Raw genomic sequence first — 13,656 nt, 5'->3', positions numbered from 1 at the left:
GAATAACACTATGGTTTTTTTTGGAATAGGTCTTTTGTGTTCATTTATCAAAAATAAAATTACATTGTAGTAAATCACAAGATTTTTTACTAAATATTATATAAAAACCGACATCCATAGTTTCTATTTGTATTTTCTATACAAAAATCAAGTGACAAATATCTTAATTGTGATATCACACCATCTTTAATAGTGGTGTGATCTTCACCTTACTTCAGGTTAATGAACCTTTCTTCTTCCACACATTTTAAATTTATATTAAGGGTAGGGTCATTCTGAAATCATTTTAAAAATTCAAATTATTATCTTATTTTCAGGCCATGTCTTCATTTCGAGGAAACACGGTAGTTTTGCGATGATTAGCCATTGCTGTGTTCTGTTAAATTAAAATTAAATTAAAGTTAAGTGGGTCGCCATAAGCTTTGGTTTTAAATAGTGGGTCCCAACTCTAAAAAGTCTGGGAACCACTTCCGCTAAAGTATGTTTCACGATTATGGCGTGATTATTTCGGCATTCCACATACAAATGTCGGTTCTTTTAATCACGCGTGTATCAAGTCTTGCGCTCTGGTGGATATCGATGTTTAATTTTTTTTTAATTTATTGCAGAACTGCGCGTTCTGTTTGACAAATTTGAAAACTACTGTGCGATCATTGGCGACGAGGCGCTGAGGAAAATTATAGAAATGATTTTGCAATCTCCATCTCCAAATTTTTTTCAATAGCTTTTCTCTTTAAATACATAATCATTTGCTCTGAAATTTTCAATGATTAAAGAGTGTTGCTGCTGCTAGAAGGTTATTACTTTTATTTATTTCAAACATTTATGTAGGCCCTACGAGATTTGTTTTTCACTTCAAAGTTATATATGATGACGTCATCAAAATTAAAAAATTGCGCATCGTAGCATGGTGGTTCGGCGATCACATTTAGGCGATCTGGCGGTCAGCAAAATCGGGAGTTTTTTTTATTAAATGAGATTACCGTTACTGTGAAAGATTTGATGACACTTCGTTTTAATGTTTGTCCTCACATTATTGAGCATTGCTGTTTTGTTTTTTCACGATTTTTCCGGTTCTCCCTTTTGGCGAGCCAAATTTTTTTTATCCTATTATCGGCATCACTCACCATCACCGAAGTGCTGTCCGCAAACAGTGAAACACAATCGAGATGACTTCTGGACTTGACACCAAGCAGTCCTGCCAATAGTTGATATCTACATTGCGCGACGTTCCGGATCTTTTCAAAACAGTGGAATATAACTGAAGATCCATTTCGTTGTCTATACTATACGTACAGTCAACGGAACAATACGAAATAACCATTTTCAACAGCCAAACAAAACGGAAACGTATAATCCGACTTGCAACTGACAGGAGCCAAATGGACGTTTTTGTTTTTTTGCCGTCTAGTAAACAAAGTCACGTGACCCGTGCAAGTCCTCTATACCTAGATTGCGCAACGATGTAAATTGGCGCCATCCTCGATCAACGTCGCCTGCGATCTTAGGATAGGATAGGATTTACATATTTATCCCGGGGGAGAGGAAAGCCGATAAGACGGCTTATCCATATGGCGAACCACGGCCTCTCGTCCGGTTACCATTCCAAGTCGGGTATGGGATTAGTTTTTACTGTATTGTTTGTTTTCGAAAGCATGGACTTGGTGGTGGAGGAAGCCGTAACCGACCAGCGGTTACGTGAACCACCCAACGACGGCGAGGAGTCCAGCAATCCTCTCGCACATAACCATCCCTGCATGGGATTCGAACCTGCGAACCCACGCAGAGTAATTAGAGGTGCGGTGGCGAGCGTATTCCTAACGCTTAGCCCGTTGAGCCACACCGCCGCGCCAATAGTTGACAGCGGTTCTGCGTGACCCTCGCCCTCGGCTAGGCTGTTGCCTTCTGCTAATAAATGAATGGTCGCTCGGCTCGGGAATGCCAAAACATTGCAACTATTGAAACTATCAACATACGGTATGCCGGCAGAAGAAACAAATGGGAAAATAATTGTAGGCGACGTCGAGACTGGAAATATGGATTCCTTGAGCCAGGTTAGTCAAACGAATGGCCTAATATCAAGCTGATACCAGCGAAGACAAGCTAATGGTCTACAAATACCTCCAAGATGTACCGGGTCTAGTATAGTTTAGTACCACAAGTACTTCCGGTGGGCGTACCGTAGCATAACGAATTTTGCATATGCTATTCCTAACCCCCACTTGATTATGCCATCCAAAAATTACGTCACTACGACGTCACCATCACGTCATAGGGATTGCCAAAGTATAATTACGATCGCCCGAAATGTCATCTGCGCCGCCGATAACGAACTTGTTAAAGCCGGCGATCTCTCTCCTATCGTGATCGTTGTGACAAGAAAACGGGAGAGATTACTTGCTCGATTTCGGGTGATCGTCTGCGCGTTTTGGACGACCATCAGCATACTTCGGTGGGCCTTATTACGCCACTGTGACGTCGAAATGACGTAATTTTTCGGTGACGTAGTCAGGTCGGGGTTAGGATTGACATATGCAAAAATTGTTGAGCCAGGTCAACTAGAAGTACATGTGGTACTAAACTATACCAGACCCGATGTACCAATACTAGCACTATAGGTAGACTTACCATAATATTAATTTCTTGGGCATAATTCGGGACAAACTCAAAACTATGAATGAAATAACTGGACGAAAGGCCGGCGGCCTGAGCTTTGCAAATTTTTATTCCATATTTATATATATAAGCTTTAATATTGCATTACTCTACAGAATCTCAAGTTCTAGATTACTTTCAGCATAATATGACTCAAACAAAACCAAATGAAAGTTATTATGCCTTCTCCAACTCCAAGCATAATAAGGCTTCTGATGCAGCAATTGCTGTAGTTTCATTGGAGTCAATAGAATAATGACGAAATGAACGTCACTCATTATTCCCTAGCCAAAGGATTTCTAAAGCTATGCGCGATATTTTACTCAACCTAATAAGCTAAAAAATTAAGATATAAGCCTCGAGTTAAAGTTATGCCTTTTGGGACGAAATTATTCATAATTTTGCATAAGGTCGGAGTTAATTTTGAAAATTTCACTAAAGTAAAATTCCGGGACATTTTGCTAACCGGGACGGGACACCGGGACAGACGTTTAAACCGGGATGTATGGTTGGTCTAACTATAGGCCCTAGTCTAATCTTACTCAAGGACATGAAGACATAAATTGCCCAATTTCTTGTGAGAATTGAATTTGAGCGGAACTTTTACACAAGCTGAATCTTCTAAAACATCCTTGCGAGACTTTTTGAATATTTGAATATTTTGCGCAACAGAAAATCATCCTAGTAAAAATCGATACTTTTAACTATCATTATCAAAATTATTTGCCACGAAGCAAGAAAAGGTATAAATTATATTTATTTAGTGAAGAGTAAATTTGACAAATTGCCATGTTTTGCTATACAACTTTGGAATTTGTATCTTGGAAATTGGTGTCCTAAAAGTAATAATAATATTTAATATTTGATCTAAACTAATCGCAAATAATATTGTAACATTTACTGCCTGGCTTTTGGTTTACATCATTTTTTGGGAAAACTCACAGGTCATAATATAATGTAAAATAAAGCAAGGCATTTCTATAAAATATTAATAAAGATTGCTGCAATCACGTTATCAGAATATCGCCACTAAGTCGCTGCTGTTCTGAATATGCCACTTGAAATTACCATGTTTGCTGATTTCACATTTTTTTTTTTTTCGCAAAGGTATGCAAGTAATATCAAACCAGTGATTTCCACGTGGGAGAAAACGCTCATATTTGAATATTAAATTAGAAACCTGAAATAAAAAAATTGACGCGTGGTGATGAAGAGGCAGAAACCGCAACCTATTGTCAGATCCTGCTAAATTCTAATCCTCCGGATTCGGTATTCTGAATTGCCCATCCCTAACTATGATGGACCTATTATTAAGCTAACCAATGTTATTAAGTATATTCAATCAATTATTATCATACTTAATTGAATGAAAAACATTTCTTGGGATTCTTCACGGATCTTTGTAGCTTATTAATAAATAATAACTTCGCAGAATGGCAAAAATATGCATGAAAAATTAATTATAATCGGGCAGTTTACCACACATATTATGTCCGTAGATTGCTATGGTATTTAAAAGCAGTGGTTCTCAAACAGTTGGGAGTGCCCCGCTAGAGGTTAGTTGGAGTGCAGCTACTGTATAGCCTCACTTATGAGCCAATCTCACGTATAAGCCGACCTTCTAAAAACGACTTTATTAAAATAGTAAATTTATAAAAATTTGCGTATAAGCCGACTCTCCAAATCGTAACATGCTGTAAGCAACTATTACAGTCGATGATGTTCAATTCAAATTTAATATTCAAATATTGCTATTCGCTATCTTCTAGTATCGTTTTCAGTGTTTATATTAATAGGGCATATTGCACACACATTTTGATTGAGAACATTTTTCGATTTTTATGTTTAATCGTATTCGTATTCGAAGACAGCCCCTTACGGCACGACTAAATTACTGTCGACATGAGAGGATTTAAATGAGCACCGACTTGAAGTACTTACAACACATCGAGGATGTTTTTGATTGAAAATATTTTACAATTATTTTTGTATTTTTAACATAGTCAAGATATCATGGGTGACCACGACAATAAATTTAGAAGCAAATTGTGTCGTAATTCATTGTTTTCATCAATAGTGACCGAGCATACCGGGAAATCTTTGCATTTTCAGCCTATGAAATAGCTCTTAAATATTATTTAGTATCTATGGCCGATGTTATTTGTTAGCCTGGCGCCATTGATGATAATATCGTTCAGTTTAGGTTTGCGGTATTAGTTTATGAAAAGTAACTCCGCTTATATGCAATTATATACGGTAATTAAAAATGAATATATTTGTTAGATTTCGATATTTACGTTCTATCCACATATTTTCAATGTGTTATTTTGTTATTTTTGAGTTTGACAGAAGACTTGACGAATTTTATAAATGAGGTGCGATTTTAAAGGTTTGAGAACCAATGTTTTAGAGTCTTATTAATGCAAGACACGATAATGCAATACCTAGGTGCTGGTATCGGTCATATATGACAAGTGGGCAGTAGTTATCGCTTCATTTCAGAGCACTAGCTGAAAAAGTCTTCACTATTACTCAAGATCTCATTACCCTTCTACATTTTATGCTCACAGTTGATTTATTTTTTAGTACAAAGAGAGTGGGCCATTCTAACAGAAGAGTAGCAGCCCAGATAGACAGAAGACCATGATCGGATGATAATAACCTCAACTCAACATTTTATGAACATCTGACTTGTTCATTACAAAATACCTTGTGTGATGATATGGCGATGGGAAGGTAATTTATATTTAGTATTTGATGACGGATTCTAGAGAGTGACATGATTTTACTGATATTGGAGTAAAGAGTCAAAATTTCAAACTTTTGGTGAAGACATGAATTTGTAATTGCTGAAAGAAACTGAAAAAGCATTGATTCCACAGTCATTATTTGATAGACAATTCAACAAATTTGTAATTGAGAGCCAAAGTAAGTTCTAATTTAATTCAAACGCGGATGGGTTCGAACCAGAGGTCTACAACCTATGGTGCCGGCATAATTAATAGAGCAATGGTTCTCCACATTAGCTCCGTGGCACTCAAAGATTCTGCCAATACAGTCCGCAAGGGTCCGCAAGTTTAATTTCAAATCCGAGAGTCTAAATTAATATATGTATCTTGCTTATAAATTATCAAATATACATTAGGTTTGCTACTACACCTCGAAGACCATTTTGTTTTGCCAGTTTTATAATTGCCTATTTACTGTTTATATCAGCGGTTTCCAAACTTTTTGTTCGTGCGGCACCAAATTTTTCAGGAAAAAACTCATGTTTTTTAGCTTACCGCACCCTTTCACAATATATGCTGATTTTAAATTAGTATGCCATACAAAAGAGAGGATGTTAAGCTTTATTGTTTTCTGCAAAATAGTTATCCTCAAATCAATTCAAATACTATCATTTATTGAATTACCCTGTTATCCCCAAAATAGAAATTGCACTATCAGTACTATTTGATGAGTACAGTATTTCCGGATATTAGGGCAATTTACAAGACCTACCGGTACCTAATTTATCAAACTGATTTACTGAAAACTGAAAATAACGGGAGTCAAAATTGACCAGAGTGGTAGCTAAAAATACGCTCATGAAAATGCATAACTCTGTACTTTCTTGTTACTCATTTCATAGAAAGTTTGCCTGACTTGATAGTAGAAGATGAACGAGAGGGCCTTTACAGTTGCGCAATTTTCACGCAACACTTGAAATTGAAAAAAAAAAATGAGGAACATACTCAATTTTTGACGCTGCCATGTCTACAAAATTTTTTTGCCGCGACTGCTAAGTTTCTTGTCAAATAATACTCCAACGCACAAGTGGTAAAATGAGACACCTATCGCAATGCTTCCCAATCGGGGAAGAATTCTGCCCAAGGGAGGAAATTTGCTTTTTTATATATAAAGTAAGCACTTCGAATTGTGTAGCACAAATATTCAGTTTATTATGATAAATCACGTAAACTGTACAAAAATGGGACTGGAAAGCGGCTCATTATAGATTCAATAAATAATATAGAATTCGTAGAGAGAGAGGACGGGTTCCAAAATAGGTAAATGGGGAAGTCAATGAAAGGGTACTGAACCACAAACTCATAGTCAAAATTAAAATGCATGCTGTAGTGTCAACAGATAATATATCACATTGGTAAGAGTGTTCTGAAGTGGGAGACCTTAGTTTGGAATTAGTCAACCCAAAGCCTCAAATATTGGTTTCCATTGTTCCTCGTTTATAATTTTTCCGGTTATATACAAATTTATTTTTTTCATCGAGATTTTCTAGAAAAAAGTTGCACATTAAATTATGTTATCCCGCGACCCCCTCAAAAAATGCGACACCCAGGTTGGGAACCACTGACAATTATACACCAGTTAAATGTCCAATATCGTCAGATATGCAACTCTTAGTAACCTTAATCTTAATGTTGATATTGTTATTATTTTATTACTGCCTGTAGTTCTTAATGTGTACGGATGAATAATAATGCTTTAGGAAACATTGATTTATCGTGACAAATGTTATTATAAACGGGAATCACTTTCGTACAATATAAGATTCCGTTTTGGATTTTTAAAACCTATTTAAAACTTCATTTTTTCGTATTTTTAGTGAGAACGTCTTCAGTCAGACATGATTGTCTATTCAGTAATTGCAATATTTCTGTTTGCAATACATTACAGTACAGCATTTATTGAATTACAGGTAACTAAAATAACTTTTCTTTGTTTGATTATCTATGTATTACTCTCTGTTTGATATCTGTCTATCTGATACTTCTGTGACCAAACTATTCTTCTATCCAAACATTTATAAAGCTGGAAAGTTGTTTAGGATACATTGCATCTCTTGCTTCAAAAAGATTCTGTATGAAAAGCCACTTAAACATAGAATTATGTTTGAATTGGTGTGAATTTAATATTGATGATATAGTTTAGTCTCCAAATTTTTTACACTGCAGATAATATTTGTCTTGGACCCAAAATTTCTGGACTCTAGTATTCAATAGGGCTGTGTAGTTGACTCGTATTCTCAAAATTTTTAAACAGAGCCCGGTTTTGAATTCTCTAGAGTTGGGAGTTGAAATTTAAAATTTCTGACACGTGTATAATGCACTTAGTTGATTATTTTAAGCACTACAAATTAAAGGAGACTTGCATACGCCGAAGTTGATTTTCTCCTAAAATGGAGTGTTTGACTTTCAATAAGAATGTAAATGAAGTTTTATCTCATAAGGGGCTTGAGTGATAAAAGAAAATACGTTCCAATCTCATTGGATTACAATCTACAGTTTTCTTGCATAAATGCAGCATTCGCTAATGATAGTTTTCTTCAGTCGAAGAATGAATATCAGTCTGATATATCACTATGCCGCATTTTTTCAACGCTACCACAATTGGCAAGTCTTTATTACCAGCAACAAATCATGTATTTTAAATATTTCATTTTGTCTAGTTCTATTTACATATCTCAATTATACCGAATCTATACAGAAATGAGCATTATTATCAGCACTGACCAACTTCAATCAAGTATCCTAAACATGATTGAAAGTATGACTGTGGTAAATTATGTTGGTGGTGATATTGAGGTGATAACAAACACAATAATATGGTTTTGACCATAAAAGCATGGCGAACTGTCTGTAAATTGACGCCTTATTGCCTTATTTCATTAATGCCTTCCTTACCAAAACAATTTATATTCGATACATATTGCAGACTCTGGTGCCAGTTACTGATAGTCATAAGCCTTAAACTTCTGAGTTCACATAACATCACATTACTCATGTATACTGTGCTCACGTTTCGACTATTTTTACTAAATATGTTGTCGGAAATGTACAAGATTCAATGTTGATGCCATATTTTCTAGTCATCATATTCATAGTAAAGGTTAGTATAGTATCTTCAGACTCTTTGAAATCAATTCATATACCTGTATACCTGAATAATCTACTATTTCCGATACATTCTAAATTATTATTTTCGAATATAAAATATCCAATATATTCTGAAATAAAATTAAGTAATATAATAATTAAGTAATTTGCATAAAATAAAAGCCCAAAGTCTGTAAAATCGTATTTCAACGCAAAACACCATAAAATATTTTGTGGATACACGTATGCATTGCCGTACTCGGTCATATATTTTTGGACTGATGTGTACAGTCCACATCCACTTGCAGTCAATATACAGGAGTACTTGTAGTCTTAGATGGTATAAAAATTTGGGTCGTGTGAAAAAAGGTCCAGGAACCATTGCTATATCTGACAAGTGAGCTGTAGTTCGCCTCATATCAGAGCTCTAGTGGAAAAAAAGCTTCAATCAGCAACGTTTCTATAGACCCCCTCCACCAAAAAGGTGAAAAACCACTGCTCTAAACTTAAATTTTATAGATGTTTTTTCAACTACTCTACTCACTCAACTACTTAATTGAAATTTTACTTTTTTTCATGAGGTTTATCATTTTTGCGCTCTTGCTTTCAACCTAATAACAATTTGTTTTTGTCTGTTGTTTGTCTCTGTGATCCGAATCGTATTTTTGAAAAGAGTTTGATCAGTAAATCGTATAATTCAGTTCAAATTTGTAATGACTTGATTTATATTTTTTTAGATGGGGCAAACTGGTCTAACCTGGTGATTGTTTTATTATGGCATCAGGTTGTATGAATGCGAAAGGCGGATGAAGGATGTCATATTTCAAAAGTTCTAACTATGAAGAAAACCTTGGATCAACCTACTTTATCTGTAGATCTACTGTTCTATTCCAGGAAAGTTTGAATTTTGTGCAGCTGCTGAAAGATAATGAAAGTCATTGATGGAGTTCTATATTGGGTGTTTTATCGTCTGCACCTGTAGGAAAATCATTCTAATTGTGCTTGAAATATACAGACAACTCCATGAGTTGTGTATGAATGAACGTTACATGATGAAATTGTTGAACTGTTCAATAATGCCCCATCTGAACCCTTCGAATTTGCCAGGGATCAATCAGGAAATCTGCTGTTTGGCAGAAACGAAATTTCAATGTAACTGTCAAATCTTTGTTTTTTAATGTGGGGGATTTTGTATGGTATTTTTTATCCATGTAAGAATAGGTTGGTCAACTGGTTGGGTGAGACCCTTTAAAGTGTTATATTTTTTTTCACATTTTGTTTATTATATCAAGAATGTTAATAATACTGGTAAACAGGGTTGTCCAAAACGATTCAAGTACCTTTCTGAATAATAGCCGCATTCAGCTGTCAGTGAGGTGTTTTGCCTCCTAAGTGAAATCTTCGAACAGTTTTCTGCGCTTTGTATTGTACTGACGATGAAATAGACCTGGCACTTTGATTGTTTGTTATCTTCGGTGTGAACGTGCACCTCATATTGTTGCACGATTGAGTGATTGACATAGCCGCTATTCCCCTGCAAGGCTTCTAATTTACGCATTCATTTCGATGACGTCGGAAAATTTAAACTTACGGTATGTAATGCCACAAGTGTTACGATACCAAATAAATTGTCGCAAGTCGGAATTATTGGGAAATATAATTCATACTTTTTCTCTCTTTTCTGCAAATAATTTTGATAATGATAGATAATAGTATAGACTTTTCACTAGGATGATTTTCTGTTGCGCAAAATGTTTAGATACCAGCACCTAAAATGCCTCGCTGTATTATTTTGATTTTGTTCAACTTATCTCATGGTTGCGTAAAATAACAAAAAATGAATGCTACGGCAATCAACATGAAAAGCTTTAAACTGCCTGATTATAATTAATTTTTAATTTGTATTTTCGTACCTACTACAATGTGAAAAACAAAACTACTCTAAAATATCACGGCGATGTGCGGACATAAAATGTCTGGTGAATAGCCAGGTTGTAGATAACAGTTATTCCATTGTTTATTGTATGCAAACTTCTTTATACACTAAAATATGCTTTCCTTTATTTGAATTTATTTTCGAATGTATCCGATATTTCATATTCGAAAATAATAATTCCAAATGTATTGAAAATGTGAACTATTCGCCATTCGGTATTGGCCATCTCTGGGGTGGAAAATATAGGATTACTTATGTTGATCATCTTAGATGGTATTAATTTGCTTGATTTCGGCTTTGAGAATGACAATATTGTTGATAGTAATGACATTATGGATGTAATGATATTCATATTTTAACCCTGGGGTTCGTACTAAGAGGACCAGAATAACCTGTTAAATATGACAACGTAATCATTCGTTGCTATGGCAGGTGTAGCGTCGTCCTGCCACTTGATTTATTTCCATTGTGATTTCATATTGTTTTATTTATAAGCTTATCGTGTAACTGTTTTTTGATTTTTTATATTTGTACAATTGATTATAACTCCGATGGGATTTTTGTTATTTACGTGTTATATGTCTTAGCTGGGATTTATACTGATATAGATTTGTAGTTACCGGTAGGCATTTTTTTTATTTTAGAGTAAATTTTTGGGTATACTTCCTGTGAAAAATCGGGTATTGTGCGGGGACTAAATTTGGTTCTTTTTTATTGTTTCATTTATTGCAATTGTATTGTATTATGTGCAGGGGTTTGCGGAAGCTGCGGTTTGACCAATGATTTAATTTGGGTATATTTGCTCGACTCCGTCACCTCTGTCTATGTGACATTTTTTATAATTTTTTTATTTCACTGCTTATGAGGTTGAGGTGTTTTTGTTTCTCTTTTTTATATCCGTTCAATTTTGTGCATTTCCAATGGGAAATGCACTTCCTTACCTGCTTATATCTCTGTTCAAATGAGATGAAGTATATATTTTTTTTTTAGAAAAGTTCTTGATTATTAAAAAACTGCTTTAAAAACACATCCATTTATCTCAAATTATACCTATTTCTAGTTTTGTAGAGAAATATGTCCCATTTTATAGTTGCTTTTGTGTCGTGACGAATATCCTACATATTATTTTCAAGTACTAGTTTATTGTATATTAAGCTGCCTTTCCTTTCTCCTCGTCTAATAATCTATATTGCAGTAGCCACAAGGATACTTGAACGAGAAAGTATCATAATCTCATTCCACATTTCTTAGATTATAGTTGACCTGTATGAAATATTAACTATATACAGAAATAAGTTTTGGCTTCGACCCTTGGGCTAGAATCAAACAAAAATAAGTTTAAGCTTGACCCAACAGCCATAAGTTTTGGCTTAGACCCTTGGGCTAGGATCAAACAAAAATAAGTCTGGGCTAGACCCAACAGCAATAAGTTTTGGCTTAGACCCTTGGGCTAGGATCAAACAAAAATAAGTTTGGGCTAGACCCAACAGCAATAAGTTTTGGGTTAGACCCTTGGGCTAGGATCAAACAAAAATAAGTCTGTGCTAGACCCAACAGCAATAAGTTTTGGCTTAGACCCTTGGGCTAGACCCAACAGAAATAAGTTTTGGCTTAGACCCTTGGGCTAGGATCAAACAAAAACAAGTCTGTGCTAGACCCAACAGCAATAAGTTTTGGCTTAGATCTTTGGGTTAGGATCAAACAAAAATAAGTTTGGGCTAGACCCAACAAAAATAGGTTTTGGATTAGACCCTTGGGCTAGGATCAACATAAATAAGTTGGGCTAGGATCGAACAAAAGTAAGTTTGGGCTAGACCCAACAGCAATAAGTTTTGGCTTAGACCCTTGGGCTAGGATCAAACAAAAAAGTGTGGGCTAGACCCAACAGAAATAAGTTTTGGCTTAGACCCTTGGGCTAGGATCAAACAAAAATAAGTTTGGGCTAGACCCAACAGCAATAAGTTTTGGCTTAGACCCTTGGGCTAGGATCAAACAAAAATAAGTTTGGGCTAGATCCAACAGCAATAAGTTTTGGCTTAGACCCTTGGGCTAGGATCAAACAAAATAAGTTTGGGCTAGATCCAACAGCAATAAGTTTTGGCTTAGACCCTTGGGCTAGGATCAAACAAAAATAAGTTTGGGCTAGATCCAACAGCAATAAGTTTTGGCTTAGACCCTTGGGCTAGGATCAAACAAAAATAAGTCTGGGCTAGATCCAACAGCAATAAGTTTTGGCTTAGACCCTTGGGCTAGGATCAAACAAAAATAAGTTTGGGCTAGATCCAACAGCAATAAGTTTTGGCTTAGACCCTTGGGCTAGGATCAAACAAAAATAAGTTTGGGCTAGACCCGAAATAAATAAATTTTGGCTTAGACCCTTGGGCTAGGATCAGACAAAAATATGTTTGGGCTAGACCCAACAGCAATAAGTTTTGGCTTAGACCCTTGGGCTAGGATCAAACAAAAATAAGTTTGGGCTAGACCCAACAGCAATAAGTTTTGGCTTAGACCCTTGGGCTAGGATCAAACAAAAATAAGTTTGGGCTAGACCCAACAGCAATAAGTTTTGGCTTAGACCCTTGGGCTAGGATCAACATAAATAAGTTGGGCTAGGATCGAACAAAAGTAAGTTTGGGCTAGACCCAACAGCAATAAGTTTGGCTTAGACCCTTGGGCTAGGATCAAACAAAAATAAGTTTGGGCTAGATCCAACAGCAATAAGTTTTGGCTTAGACCCTTGGGCTAGGATCAAACAAAAATAAGTTTGGGCTGGACCCAACAGCAATAAGTTTTGGCTTAGACCCTTGGGCTAGGATCAAACAAAATAAGTTTGGGCTAGATCCAACAGCAATAAGTTTTGGCTTAGACCCTTGGGCTAGGATCAAACAAAAATAAGTTTGGGCTAGATCCAACAGCAATAAGTTTTGGCTTAGACCCTTGGGCTAGGATCAAACAAAAATAAGTTTGGGCTAGATCCAACAGCAATAAGTTTTGGCTTAGACCCTTGGGCTAGGATCAAACAAAAATAAGTTTGGGCTAGATCCAACAGCAATAAGTTTTGGCTTAGACCCTTGGGCTAGGATCAAACAAAAATAAGTTTGGGCTAGACCCGAAATAAATAAATTTTGGCTTAGACCCTTGGGCTAGAATCAGACAAAAATATGTTTGGGCTAGACCCAACTGCAAAAA

General features: G+C 35.7%; 2 protein-coding genes across 6 annotated transcripts in view; both read left to right on the top strand.

The window, feature by feature from the left end:
- The window catches only part of LOC144428081 (dynein axonemal heavy chain 5-like), an 88,589-nt gene that overhangs the window by 43,633 nt on the left and 31,300 nt on the right, over nt 1–13,656 (top strand). The window lies entirely within an intron of this gene.
- Nucleotides 1–13,656, top strand: part of LOC144428080 (dynein axonemal heavy chain 5-like) — an 84,108-nt gene that overhangs the window by 42,380 nt on the left and 28,072 nt on the right. The gene's annotated exons all lie outside the window — the stretch shown is intronic.

This window comes from Styela clava, chromosome 10 (genome assembly GCF_964204865.1).
Source record: "Styela clava chromosome 10, kaStyClav1.hap1.2, whole genome shotgun sequence".
In the NCBI taxonomy this organism is placed as follows: Eukaryota; Metazoa; Chordata; class Ascidiacea; order Stolidobranchia; family Styelidae; genus Styela; species Styela clava.
This window is presented reverse-complemented; position numbering and strand designations above follow the sequence as displayed.